Consider the following 14,629-nt stretch of genomic DNA (forward strand, 5'->3'; position numbering starts at 1 on the left):
TCACTAGGCTCTACTGAAAGCGATACTACACTGTATGTTAACTAACTTGAATTTAAATAGAAAAAACCCTTAAGATCCTTCTCACTGTCTTTGAGGCAAAAGTGTTTTAATTTATAAGGCCAGTGAAGAAAAATGAAATTATAAAATAAAAGAGGAATTCCTGCCTCAAGAGGGAGCTATCCTGAATGGACATTGTTCAAGTTTCCCCAATAATACAGCACTTTAATTAGCTAATTTTGATACTGGTTATTGTTGAATATACCTGTGAAATATACATATATATACATATATACACATATATACATATACATATCTCTCTTATACACACACATATATGTATGTGTATAAGAGCGAATGGAAACTCTAATTAGAGATAGAATCATCACTTTTTTCTTTCCTTTCCTCATGGTGTTGAAAGAGAACTAATGGCAGTCATGAAGAAATGAGATATTGGAATAATAGTGACATATGAGATGGAAGTCGAGGTACGGGATGACGGAGGAAATCAGTACTATAGACTCTGGCATTCATTTGTGGTCTCAAATATTTATGAACTTCCCAAAAGTTCAGGTCATAGTGTATAGTTGTTTTTCTAAGACACAAATTTTAATTGCACAGTCAGTGGTTGCAGTGGAGAACAAGGACACTGATCTAGTATGGGAGTTTAGACTACCATTCACTATTTGTAAGGATTAAGTGAATTAATACTAATAAAGTGTATCTAGCATAGAGAAAATCTTTAATCAATGGTACCTGGTAATCTTAATTGTTTCTTTGTGTGGCTCTTGATTTCTATGTATTGCTATCCTTATAATAATTCTTATAAAGTTATACATTAGTGCAATTTATGGGGAAAATTATTTTCTGGCATGGTATTCCAAGTTGAGGATTGTCCAAGATACCGAGACCTATTCTTTGTAGATGTCAAGGGTTCATTCTGTTTGTCTCTGGGATCTCAAGGATAATTGACATGTCAGCCTAGTGTATAAACAGACTGATATAATTGAGGTGCTGTGTCTAACTTTATTTTTGAGAGGTAGGATTTAAGTTGAAGATAGTGAAGTTAAATATCTAAGTGTATTTTGGAGGATAGGGATAATGGAAATAGACTTCAGTCTCTCTGGAGCTAAACAACTAGATGGTACTAGCCCAGAGGAAGAAGGCTCAGAGCTCAAGGCTTCTTCCACACGACAGTTTGAGGATAACTAGAAGCTTTGTGAGTCCTTTGAGAGACTCTTGCTGCTTCACTAAATCACGTTTCGCATGTCCTTATCATTATCATCTGTAGATATTAAGGATTATGTCTGACCAATGATAATTTAATTACTAATTTGTTATTGAGTTTTTCCACAAAAAGCTTATTTTCATGGGACATAACTTTGGGTTAATGCTAATATAAAAGTTATGCTTACAGTTTGGTCTAATGAACATAAAATTAGAAAAATATATATTTGTTCCAAATAGTCCAAAGTATGGACTAGAATAGGGGACATAAATATTAGGATTTATTAAACTATAACATTCTATAATTAAGTGAAAACTAGTAAAAGTTATAAAAACATCAGACCTGATTATTTTTTCCGCTAAGGATACAGTTTTAAAAATTAAATGGAAAAATGCTTGTACAAAATTATCTTGAGAATTTATCCTATTCATTCAGTTATTTACCTTTTGCATTTTTCAAGAGTAGAATTTACTCAATAAAATATTTTCTTTCTTTAATATCTTCTAACTATAATATCCCATCCTGATTACAAAATGGTGTACTAGCAAGGCATTTGGACACAAACTTTGGGGTCTTTGAATCTGTTTTTAAAAATCACCTTTATTGAGTTATAATTAACATAACATACAATTCACCAATATAAAGTGTACAACTCATTTTTTTTGTTTTGAAGCAACTTTACAGGGTTACTACATCATAACAACAACCTAATTTTAGAACGTTTTGTTCTGCCTGCTAAAAGAAACCCTGTACCTATTAGCAGTCATTCTCCATTTTTCGCAACCCCTCAACATTAGGCAACCATTAATCTGTATTTTCCATAGATTTGCCTATTTTAGTCATTTTATATAGGTGGAATGGCTTTTTGCACTTAGCATAACATTTCAAGATTTATTCTTGTAGCGTGTATCAGAGCTTCATTCTATTTAATTTCTGAATAGTATTCCATTGTATGGATATATCACATTTTATTTACTTATTTACCACTCAATGGGCATTTGGGTTTTTTTCCTTTTTGACTATTATGAATAAGGTTGCTATGAACATATATGTACAAGTTTTGATGTGAATATGTTTTCAGTACTCTTAGGTCCAGGAGTGGATTTTCCAGCTCAAATGGTAACTTATATTTAAGTTTTAGAGGAACTGGCAAAAACTGTTTTCCATAGTGGTTGCACCAGCCATATATGAGAGTCTTAATTTTATCTTCACATCAGTAGTGTATGAGAGTTCTAATTTCTCTAGTCCTTGTCAAAACTTGCTATTTTTCCATTTTATTTTTTTATTATTACAGCTAGTGAATATAAAATGGTATCTCATTGTGGCCTTAATTTGCATTTCTCTAATGACTCATGATGTTGAGCATCTTTTCATGTGTTTATTGACTATTTGTCTATTTACTTTGGAGAAAAGTCTATTTATATCCTTTATTAATTAAAAAATGTGTTATTTATTTTCTCATTATTGAATTATAAGAGTTCTTTGTTTCTTATGAGCATTTACTAAAAATAATGTCTGAAAAGTACTTAATACACAGAAACCCTTGAATGGATATTGGATCTCTTTTCTCATTGCCCTTTCAATTTGGCCTTAATGTGCCTTGTTCTAAAGTTCATTGATGACCATATATTTAATATTTATTAACTGTATTTTATGAAGAGCCTTCAGCTCAAGTTTATGTCATATATCTCTGTCTATATCTATGAAGACTTCAGATTACTCAGTAATTTCTCATACAAATAAGGTGCTTAAGTAAGCAATCAGTCAAATATCTGATGTTTATTTCATCTTAATTCAACAACTATTTATTGAGTACTTATTTTTTTCTCATCATTTTGCTAGAGATAGTCTTGCTAAGAGACTTTCTCCCTTGCTGGCTGTGATAAACCAAGCTGCCATATTGGGAAATGCCTTGTGGAGAGCCCCATGTGGCAAGAGACTGAGTGCAACTTCTGGCTTACAGCCAGCCAGAAACTGAGGAGCTCAGTCTGAGAATCTGCAAGGAACTGAAAACTCCTCCAGTTATCATGTGAGCTTGGAATCAAATCCTTCCCAGTCAAGTCTTCTAATGAGACCTGAACCCTGGCCAATACCTTGATTGTAGCCTCCTGAGAGACCCAAAGCAGAGGACTCCGATAATCTGTCCCCAAATTTCTGACCCACAGAAATCCAGAGATAGTAAATATGTATTGTTTTAAGCTACTAAATTTGTGATCATTTATAGATAACTAATAAGTAATTAATAATTAATGCACCATTTTTAAACACATTAATTCTTTTCTTTTTCTCATTTCTCTAGCTCAGGGTTTGTAAACTTTGACACTATTGACATTTTGGTCCAGGTTATTTCTTGTTGTGGGACATCCTGTGCATTGTAGGATGTTTAGCAGTACCACTGTCCTCTACCCATTTTATGCCAATAGCACCCTAGTTGTGAGAAACAAAAAATGTTTCCAGACATTGCCTAATATCTCCTTAGGGAATACCCAATCTCCATATTGAGAACCATTGTTTTCCTTCTATTTATGATACATTTATCTATCATTGTTGTTTGATGATCTGTTATAACACATTTCAAATACTATGTCTCCTGACACCTTGACTGAGGGAGATTATATAGACACATTATTTCTACTGGAGACTCTTCTCCAAATTCCTTATGTACCAACTATAATGGTATAAAATTTGAGGATGACCTCATTATTTATTATTATTTTTTAATATGTGTAAGATTGTGTAAGGGCATAAACTTTCTGCTGCCCAAGGTTTACAGAATATTGATTTGAAATTATGATATGTGCCCTCAAATAATCAAATTTATGTAGTCATTGATTTAAGTTGCCAAACTATATTAGGAAAGGGAAAAAACAAGTATTTGCCATTGGATAATACTTTTCATGATAAATTTTAAAATATAATCATTGTCAAAAATAATCATACTTCTTTTACTGTATTTACTGACAACTCTGTATATGTGCACTCTATGAGACATTTTGGCTCTGATATTAAAGCAATAACATAACTCAATTTCATACATAATTTATTTTGTTTTTGAGCTGTGCCTTCATAAGCACATTTTAATGCATAATTACGCTAAATTTTATTTAGTTTATTTTATTTCACGTTTGGAGATCATCTACCCTGTCTCTGACTTGAATTATAAATGCTTTAGTAATTCAATAATGAGACACTGGAGTAATTTTCTTAAATTAAAAAGAAAAAAGGAATCTCTCATGGAGGAGAGAGCTGCAGTGATCTTGACTTTCTATCGAAGCTAAACTCGAGTAATCCGTATATGAATTAAGATTAAAAAGTCACTCTTATTTTCTCTAATTTGGTAAATGATATAGATAATTTTCTCTACTTCATCCATCTTGCAGTTAAGAAAACCAAGACCATAATTTGAGAAGAATGTGCTCTTTTCAGTTGGCGATTCATAGATTTTTGTGGACTTGAAGTTTAGACTTAATTGTTTTATTAACTGGAATCTTATGTTGGTATCGTGGTTTTGGTGTTTCAGTTAATTTTTTATAAGACCAGAAACTCTTCATGTATAGAGCTTTAAGTTCATGGGTAGCTTAGAGATAGAGTGTATCCTCTATATAATAGTGCATACTATAAGGTTTCAAGTTTCAAAGAATGAAACCCAGCTGGTACAAGAAAAATACAAAAGTTAATACTTAATGTAACTAAAAGGTGTAGGAACTATGGCCAGCTTTCAGATAGTTTGACCCTGATATCATCAGGACTGTGTTTCTCCATTCATTGGCTCAGTTTTCCATTGTTTTCTATTTTAACTAAGATTTGAGTTTTTAAGAGCATGGTGAGTGCTGTGTTATATTGCTAGAATAAGAGAAGGGGCCGTTCCCTGAAGAAGAGGAAGGGTTTCAGAAATGTGAAGTGTTCTATTCAGAAGAAGAGATGGGTGTGGACAAACTAAAAATAGATACCTACTTTAGAAGCCAAATTTTAAGCGTGTGACCTGTAAAGCATCTGTAATCAAAGGAAAAGGAGTTTGAATTTGAATTGTTAATTGCATCAGATTTTAATAGCTTTATTCATGCATCTCAGCAGTAGAAATATACATGCTAGGAAGACCAGATGTTCATCCTTCTCCTTGAGAAATGCTTGTTTTATTTCTACCTATGTATACTTCTACAGCACTAACTTACTTTTGCTCTAATTCTAAGTGGACACATTGTTCATATTTCTTAATACAGTTAACACTCTGTTTCTTTAAGCTTCTGTATATTTATATTTCACTATATGTTGTTTTGTTGTTTTTTTCTTTAATTATCAGAGGCAGATTTCTGGGCAGGAAGATAACAGTTGCTCTATCACTTAATCCATTCAGAATTTTTGAGTGTTTTGTATATTTTTCTAAGGAGGCAAAAATAATTTTAGCAGAGTGATTTCTTTTGCAAGTAAATTCTTATGTACTAAAACTAAAGTTTTATTTAAGAAACCTGTTTTGTTCTGCACAAAGCATAGTTTGTCCATGTATAAGAAAATGTAGAGGATTAAGAAGAAGTCTATGAAATTGTTTTCACCATCTGCTCTTGATGCAGAAAGATGTAATGGTTGTTGCTTGAGTACTTTTCACTCTATTTTTTCCTTTTACATTATTCTACCTTTCTCATCATGCTTGATTTATGATATGGCACCCTCATATTCATATTTATCAAAATACCAAACCTGTGAGAGTTATCACATATCTCCAACTCTCTCAGCCTTCATCAGTTAGTTACTAAATCCTATTTATTCTATCTCCTAAAATCTTTCAGTTTCTCCACTGCTACAGGTCTTCACAGTTTCTCTATGTATTCTCCAAACTGCTCTCTGCTTTCAGTCCCATTTCATTCCACTCTCCCAACTGTGGCCCCAGCCCCATCTCAGCCCTGCAGTCAAGGTTATCTTTCTGATATGCTGGTTTGATTGTATAACTCCTTTAGAATTAATTCTCATAGATTTCAGGATATGGTTCAGATGCCATGGCTTGGCACATAAAGCCCTTTGTGTTCTAGCATCTGACCACTTATTCAGCTCAATTTTCTGCCTTAGTGGCATCTGCATCCTTTGCTCTAGACAAATCAAATGCACCTGCATCTTTTTCTTTCAGGCACATCACATTTGTATATGACTTTGTCTCTCCTTTTTCTCCTGCTTTGCTCAGTAACCCTTATGCTTCCTTCAAAATTTTGTCCAATCATTATCTATCTTCTAATGGTTCTCAAAATCACTGTGGCTGAATTTGACGCTCTTAATCTAGCCTCTTCAGCATAGTATTTTCCACGCTGTTATATAACTATTAACTTGCTTGTTTCTCATACAATAATGCAGTGACCTTGAGGTGAAAATCTGTGCTTGGAGTATTTAGTATTAGGCCCTTAGGAGATGCTTAATAAATATTTAGTGACTGAATGTGTGATGTTTAATTTTATGTGTCAGTTTGGCTAGGCTATAGTCCCATGTGGCTTTGTCAAATACTAGTCTAGATGAGGTTGTGAGGGTATTTAGTAATGTGACTAACATAATCAATAAGGTACATTTCCTTTCATAATATTGATGGGCCTCATCCAGTCAACTAAAGGTCTTAAGAAGAAAATTAGAAGGTTTTTGGACAAGAAGGTATTCTACCTAAAAACTATTTCAGAAATCCTGCTCGAATGTTTAGTCTGTTGGCCTGCACTACAGATTTCAGACTTGGCAATTCCCACAGTTATAGGGGAGTTAAGATAAATCTTACTGTATATGACGTCTATATCTCTATTATCTTGGATCTGTTTTTTTTTTTTTTAGAGAACCCTGACTGATACATAATGTATTAATTAATGGATTGTGGATATTCTGTACATATTTTATCCCAAGCATTTAGAGAAATGCTATAAATAAGGAAATGAAAGAATACAATTTACCTACTTCTAAACTGAATTATGCCCTTATAGGAAATTTCTTCTAGAAAAATTTTGTTTAAAACTATATGTGCAAAACTTTTAGTGGAACAAGTCTGTGACACTTAAATATTGCATCTTTGTAGCAATTCATCAAGTGAAAACAGGACTTTCCACTGGAAAGGAAAGCCAATTTAATTTTTTAAATTTAAATTTTATTTTTTCCACCAAAGTATAGTTGGCACACAATGTTACCTAAGTTTCAGGTGAACAACATAATGACTTGACAACTCTATACATTATGCTATTCTTAACACAGGTAACTACAGTTTGTCACCATATAACACTATTACATTACTATTGACTATATTCTGTATGTTTTATGTTTTAACCCTGTAAATTATTAATTCCATAACTAGAATCCTGTACCTTCCACTCCCCTTCACCCATTTTTTCCCATCTCCTTTTCCCCACCCCTCTGGCAACCATCAGTTCTCTGTATTTATGGTCTGTTTTTGCTTTTGTTTTTCATTTGTTTTTTAGATTCCATATATAAGTGAGATCATATGGTATTTATCTCTTTCTGACTTATTTTACTTAGCCTAATACCTTATAGATCCATCCATTTTGTTGCAAATGGCAAGATCTCATTCTTTTTTTTTTATAGCTGAATGATATTCCATTGTATAAATATAGCACATTTTCTTTGTCCATTCATCATATTGACACTTTAGGTTTCTTTTGTATCTTGTCTATTGTAAATAATGCTGCATAAACATAAGGGTGCATCTATCTTTTCAAATTTGTGTTTTCCCTTTTTTTTTTGGTAAACACCTAGTAGTGGAATTGCTTAATCATATGTATTTTATTTTAAATTTTTGAGGAACCTCCATACTGTCTTCAATAGAGGCTGCACCAATTTACATTCCCACCAGTAGTGCAGAAGAGTTCATTTTCCCCCACATCTTCACCACTTGTTATTTCTTGACTTTTTGATACTAGCCATTCTGACTAGTATGAGGTGATATCTCATTTGCACTTCCCTGATGATGAGTGATGCTGAGCATCTTTTCATGTGTCTGTCAGCCATCTGGATGACTTCTTTGGAAAAATCTATCCAGGTTGTCTGCTCACTTTTTAAATTGGATTGTTTGATTTTTTTTTTAATAGTTTATTGTCAAATTAGTTTCCACATAACACTCAGTGCTCATCCCCACAAGTGTCCTCCTCCATGCCCATCCCCCCTCCCCCCACATCCATCAGTCCTCAGTTTTTGTCAGCATTCAAGAGTCTCTCATGGTTTGCCTCTCTCCCTTTCCCCCACCATTTCCGCCCTTCTTCTCCCCCTTGTTCCTCCGTCAAGTTCCTCCTAATCCTCCTATACGTGCAAACATATGATATTTGTCCTTCTCTGCCTGACTGATTTCGCTCAGCATAACACCCTCAAGGTCCATCCATGTTGCTACACATGGCCAGATTTCATTGTTTCTCATTGCCATGTAGTATTCCATGGTATAGATAAACCACATCTTCTTGATCCATTCATCTGTTGATGGACACTTAGGCTCTTTCCATGTTTTAGCTATTGTGGAGAGTGCTGCTATGAACATTGGGGTACATGTGCTCCTATGCATCAGCATTTCTGTATCCCTTGGGTAAATTCCTAGCAGTGCTATTGCTGGGTCATAGGGGAGTTCTATTGTTAGTTTCCTGAGGAACCTCCACACTGTTTTTGCTGTTGAGTTGTAAAAGTTCTTTATATACTTTGGATATTAACCCCTTGTCAAATATATCATTTCCAGATATCTTCTCCCATTCAAATTGTGTTTTGTTTTGTTGATGATGTCCTTTATTGTGCACAAGTTTTTTATTTTGATGTAGTCCCAATAGTTTATTTTTTTAAGTTTGTTTGTTTGTTTATTTATTTATTTATTTTGAGGTCAGGGGGAGGGCAGAGAGAGAAAGAGAGAGAGAGTATTCCAAGTACTTGTGAGATCATGACCTGAGGCAAAACCAAGAGTTGGACAGTCAAGCAACTGAGCTTTGCTGATGCCCCCCAATAATTTATTTTTAAATTAATTTTTAAATTAATTTAATTAAATTTAATTAATTTTAAATTAATGCTTTTGTTTCCCTTTCCTGTGGAGGCACGTCTAGAAAAGTGTTGCTATGGCTGATGTTAAAGAGATTACTGTAGGAAACCCAACTTTTAAAAAGTTGAATTATGGTGGCACCTGGGTGACTCGGTTGGTTAAGCATTAGACTTCGGCTCAGGTCATGATCTCGCAGTTCACATGTTCAAGCTGCCCTGTTGAGTTCTGTGCTGATAACTCCCAGCCTGGAGCCAGCTTCAGATTCTGTCTCCCTTTTTCTCTGCCCACCCCTGCATGCTCTGTCTCTCTCAAAAAATAAATATACATTTTAAAAAAGTTGAATTATGGGGGGTGCCTGGGTGGCTCAGTCAGCTAAGTGTTGATTTCAATTCAGGTTACCATCTCAAGGTTTGTGACTTAAAGTCCCAAATAGGCTCCATACTGTCAGGACAGAGCCTAGTACGGGACTCTCTTTATCCTCTCTCTCTGCCCCTCCCCAACATGCACTCTCTCTCGCTTTTAAAATAAATAAATTTTTTTAAAAAGTTGGATTATGGGATGCTAATTGGCATTCTTGATTCTAAACTTCTTTTTTATTTATTGATACTTTTGGTGACAGAGTTCTGGTCAGTTTTGAAAAAATAATCTGAAGTTGAAAATATGGCTTGCTCTCCTATTTACCTATTTTTATTAAATGTCAAACATGTGATAAAATATTGGAGCCCTTTGAGTTAATTTCCACTCATTTCCTTAAAATCCTCTATGAGGAAATGTAGTACAACAATGGAATTTCATAGCTATCTGGGCATTGACTTGTCCTTTATCTAAGGCATTATTCACTTCAGTGGACAGACTAATTTTCTTTCATCTAGATACCAGAAAAATAGATTTCCTATATGAAACAAAAATGAGACAAAGAAAAGATAAATGTGTGCATGTGAACTAACATCGCTCTAAATTAGTAAGTAGGATCTTGAAATTTAAACAATTGCCAAATGCCCATGAGATCAGTAAATTTAAAAATAAAGAATTTTTAATGGAAAGATAAATGGCTGCAAGGTATGTGGACTTCTTCTGGGTCTTATTTTTGGTATTATCAGATTTTTTTTTAATCCACTTTTGTCCATTTGAGCTAAATTTTAACCCAGCATTTATTATACTTCTGCTAGGAATAAAGTCCTATGCTAGATGTTTTGGGTGACTCAAAGATGATATGTACCTTGAAATAGATCAAGATAGGAATAATAATAAAGGTACCAAAATTTTTTAGAGGGAAAATAGCTGAATAGTGAGACTAATTCTGAGTGGTAAAACTTGAGTGTGGATCATGGAGTTGAAACTTGAGCTGGACCATGAGAAACGATCTGGTACGTTGAGTTACAGATATGGGAGTAGGGAAGAGGTTTTCAAGCATTAGAACAATATGAGCAATAAAGAAGATGCAGCAGACAGGAGACTACAAATTCAACACAGGTAATGGTTTGGAGAGGGGAATCTTGGCATCTAGGAAATCAGTTTTAAGGTTACTTGAAGTAATCTAGAGAAGTGCTGATGAGAGTCTGAGTTCAGAGAGTGGTGATGGGAGAGGGAATAAGGGAGTGTATATGAAAGGCAGTGTGGAAATATGTTAGATATTTAAAAAACAGTTTTAATGCTTATTTTTGAAAGAGGGAGAGGGAGAGGATCAGAGAGAGAGGGAGACACAGAATCCAAAGCAGGCTCTTGGCTCTGAGCTGTCAGCACAGAGCCTGATGCAGGGCTCAAACCCACAAACCACGAGGTCATGACCTGAGCCTAAGTTGATGCTCCAACAACGGAGCCACCCAGGCTCCCCTATTTGATGTTTTACTTCATTTTTTTAAAAAGTTTTATTTTTGAGAGAGAGAGATATATAGAATGAACAGGGGAGGGTCAGAGAGAGAGGGAGACACAGAATCCAAAGACAGGCTCAAGGCTCTGAGCTAGCTGTCAGCACAGAGCCTGACGTGGGGCTCGAACCTGCAAACCATGAGATCATGACCTGAGCTGAAGTCAGATGCTTAACTGACTGAGCCACCCAGGTGCCCCTTGATATTTTAAAGCCTTACATAAAATTAACTTAAAAAAATTTTTTAATGTTTTATTTATTTCTAAGAGAGAGACAGACAGCATGAGCAGGGGAGGGTCAGAGAGAGAGGGAGATACAGAATCTGAAACAGGCTCCAGGCTCTGAGCTGGCTCTGAGCTGTTAGCACAGAACCCAACGCGGGGCTTGAACCCACAAACCATGAGATCATGACCTGAGCCAAAGTCGGACGCTTAACCGACTGAGCCACACAGGCGCCCCTAAAATTAACTTTTTTTAAGTGAAATTTTCCTTTTTTATTTTCTTTTATCAAGTTAAATCTCTATTTTTATTTTTTCTTTTAATGTTATTGTTATTTATTTATTTCAGAGGTAGAATTTAGTGATTCATCACTTAAATATAACACCCAGTTCTCATCCAAACAAGTGCCCTCCTTAATGCTTGTTACCCATTTAGCCCATCCCCCACACAATACCCCTCCAGCAAACCTCAGTATATTCTCTGTATTTAAGTCTCTTATGGTTTGCCTCCCTCTCTCTTTTTATCTTATTTTTCCTTCCCTTCCCCTATGTTCCATCTGTTTTGTTTCTTAAATTCCACATATGAGTGAATTCATATGATATTTTTCTTTTTTTGACTGACTTATTTTGCTTAGCATAATACACTCTAGTTCCATCCACATTATTGCAAATGCCAGATTTCATCCTTTTTGATTACTAAGTAATATTCCATTGTACATATATGTATAAAGTTTGGAATTTTCTTCTAATCACCTCTTGTTGGCTATTTTCTTTTCCATAGTCCTTGTTCTTTTGATTTTATGACTTTAAAAATCACTGGCATTGTAATGGGATTTTGTGAGGGAATGGAGATATAAACTCATGTGTTCAGAATACTTTGAGTTGGTCTCTCAAGGTTTTTCTTGCATTTAATATTCTATGAAAGTTCTTATATTATCACATACTCATATAAATATTAGTTAAATGAAAATCAAGTATTTGCATAATATTGTATGAAATGAATGTGCCGTTTTCCTTAATTTCTTTTATTGTTGTATATTTCAGTTTTTAAAATCACCAGTGACCATATTTCTGTAAAAAATTTGTCCAGTATGTGGAAAATGATGTCTTAATTGATATAATGGCCTTGTCCTATTAACATTTTTTTAAGTGACTTTGATGAAGTAATTTTTTAAAAGCTTCTTCTGCCTGTAGGATAAGGCTTAAGACAGATTCCAGATTCCATGATTCCAGAAGGCTTAACTTGAATAAAGGTTTCAAGGAGACAGATTTTAGTTAAATAAAAGAAAAATTTCCAATATATAAGGTCATTCAAAAAGAAATAGGGCTGCTTAGTCTGAAAGTAGGCCCCCTTTACTAAACAGTGAGCCCCAAAAGGGTGTGACCATCTGGTTCCCTAAGGTCCAGCCGTCCCCTAGCATAGTGCTGTCACAGAGCAGGCATTTAATAAACATTTAATGTTGAAAGTACTTATGCTAATTTATTGTTAGAGTTGTTGTAGTAGCAGACATACCTGTTCTTAGTAGAAAATTTACCTCTAAAATCCCTTCTATCTCTGAAATCTTCTCCACCTAAATGGAGACCCAAAAAGCCAATAGCCTATAATAGGGGAAAAATGAATTCAATATTTAAAAGTATTTTTTGACATCTATGCAGAACTGTTACCATTAATGATACCAAGTTAGATAAATAATTCACTTAGATATGTTGTTTAACAGTCCGAAGATTAATGACCTAATTTGCTTTAGCAGTGCTCCACATGGCTCCATCTTTTCTTCCCTGTAATCACAGGCCATCGTTCTCTACTTAAAGTTGATTACAGAGAGAGTTGTTTTTCCCCTCTTGGTGTCCTCTTAATTTTGCAAAATTATTTCATTTTGATCATTCTTCTGCCAAAATAATGAAAAATCAAATTTATGTAATCAAGTATAAAACTTAGTCATACATGTTAATATTTTATAATTTTTATCATTTTATAAGTTAACAACTTCCTTGCATATATGTTTGTCTTTTCTCTTAATACACACATTTTTCCTAAATGGTCATCATTATGTTGCCTTGGCTACTTGCTTAGAGTGGCGGAGGAATTAAAGGAATTTATAGATAGCAAAACTTCAGTTCTTTTTTTAAAAATTTTTAAATGTTTATTTATTTTTGAGAGAAAGAGAGACAGAGCATGAGCAGGGGAGGGGCAAAGAGACAGGGAAACACAGAATCTGAAGCAGGCTCCAGGCTCTGAGCTGTCAGCACAGAACCTGATGCAGATCTCAAACTCAGGTGCTTTGAGATCATGACCTGAGCTGAAGTAGGACACAACCAACTGAGCTACCCAGGTGCCCCAAAACTTCAGTTCTTTGTTAAGTATCTGATACTACTATGAGTATAAAGTTGAGTGTGAAGCTGAAAATTATAAGAACTTTTAAAGTCCCTGAGAAAGAGACATAACCCTTAATACTCTCTCCTGTGTTGCTAGATAGTCTTTCAGGTTTCACTGGCTTATAATCAGCCATTTAAAAATCGAAAATGGAGAGGCACCTGGGTGGCTCAGTCAGTTAAGCGTCCGACTTTGGCTCAGGTCATAATCTCACGGTTCATGGGTTCAAGCCCCATGTCGGGCTCTGTGCTGACAGCTAGCTCAGAGCCTGGAGCCTGCTTCTGATTCTGTGTTTCCCTTTCTCTGACCCTCCCCTGCTCACATTGTCTCTCTCTATCTCTCTCAGAAATAAATAAAACATTAAAAAATTTAAAAAAATTGAAAATGGAATTAGCAAGTCTTGAAAACATTGCCCTGGGCCCTTTAAAGTAGAGTTCATCTAAATCTAAACCTTCATACCTCTTCATCATGACTTCTCTTAAATCATTTATTACTTTGACCTTATATTTGTCATGGCTTTAGAAAGAGTTGCATCTCTCTAGGGCAAGATCCAAGATTGAGTCCTTTGAATTTCCTGAAAATCTCTACCCAGAGCTCAATAAGTATTTGTGAAATAGATTACATTAACTATATGTTTGAATCCATACTTTTGTGGTGATAGAAGGACACTTATATGTTACATATAAATGTGACAGAGAAAATTATATTTTACTAACTGACATCATAATTCCTTTTGGGAAAGGAACTACCTTATTTAGGAAAATGCTTTCATAAATGGCTTTGTCAGGTGGAAGGTGATGCCCTGGGAAAAGCATGTATAAGAAATACGTAGGAATTTCTGGGTATAGATGAGTAAAAGCAAAGGAAAGGGAGGAGGCAGATGAAGGTGACTGTGTTGGAAAGAGAGGCTGCCACACCACTTGGCAGAAAGCCTCAGGTTCTAGAGGAAGTAGGAAATTCC

Source organism: Crocuta crocuta, unplaced genomic scaffold, assembly GCF_008692635.1.
Source record: "Crocuta crocuta isolate KB4526 unplaced genomic scaffold, BGI_CrCroc_1.0 scaffold256, whole genome shotgun sequence".
Taxonomy (NCBI): domain Eukaryota; kingdom Metazoa; phylum Chordata; class Mammalia; order Carnivora; family Hyaenidae; genus Crocuta; species Crocuta crocuta.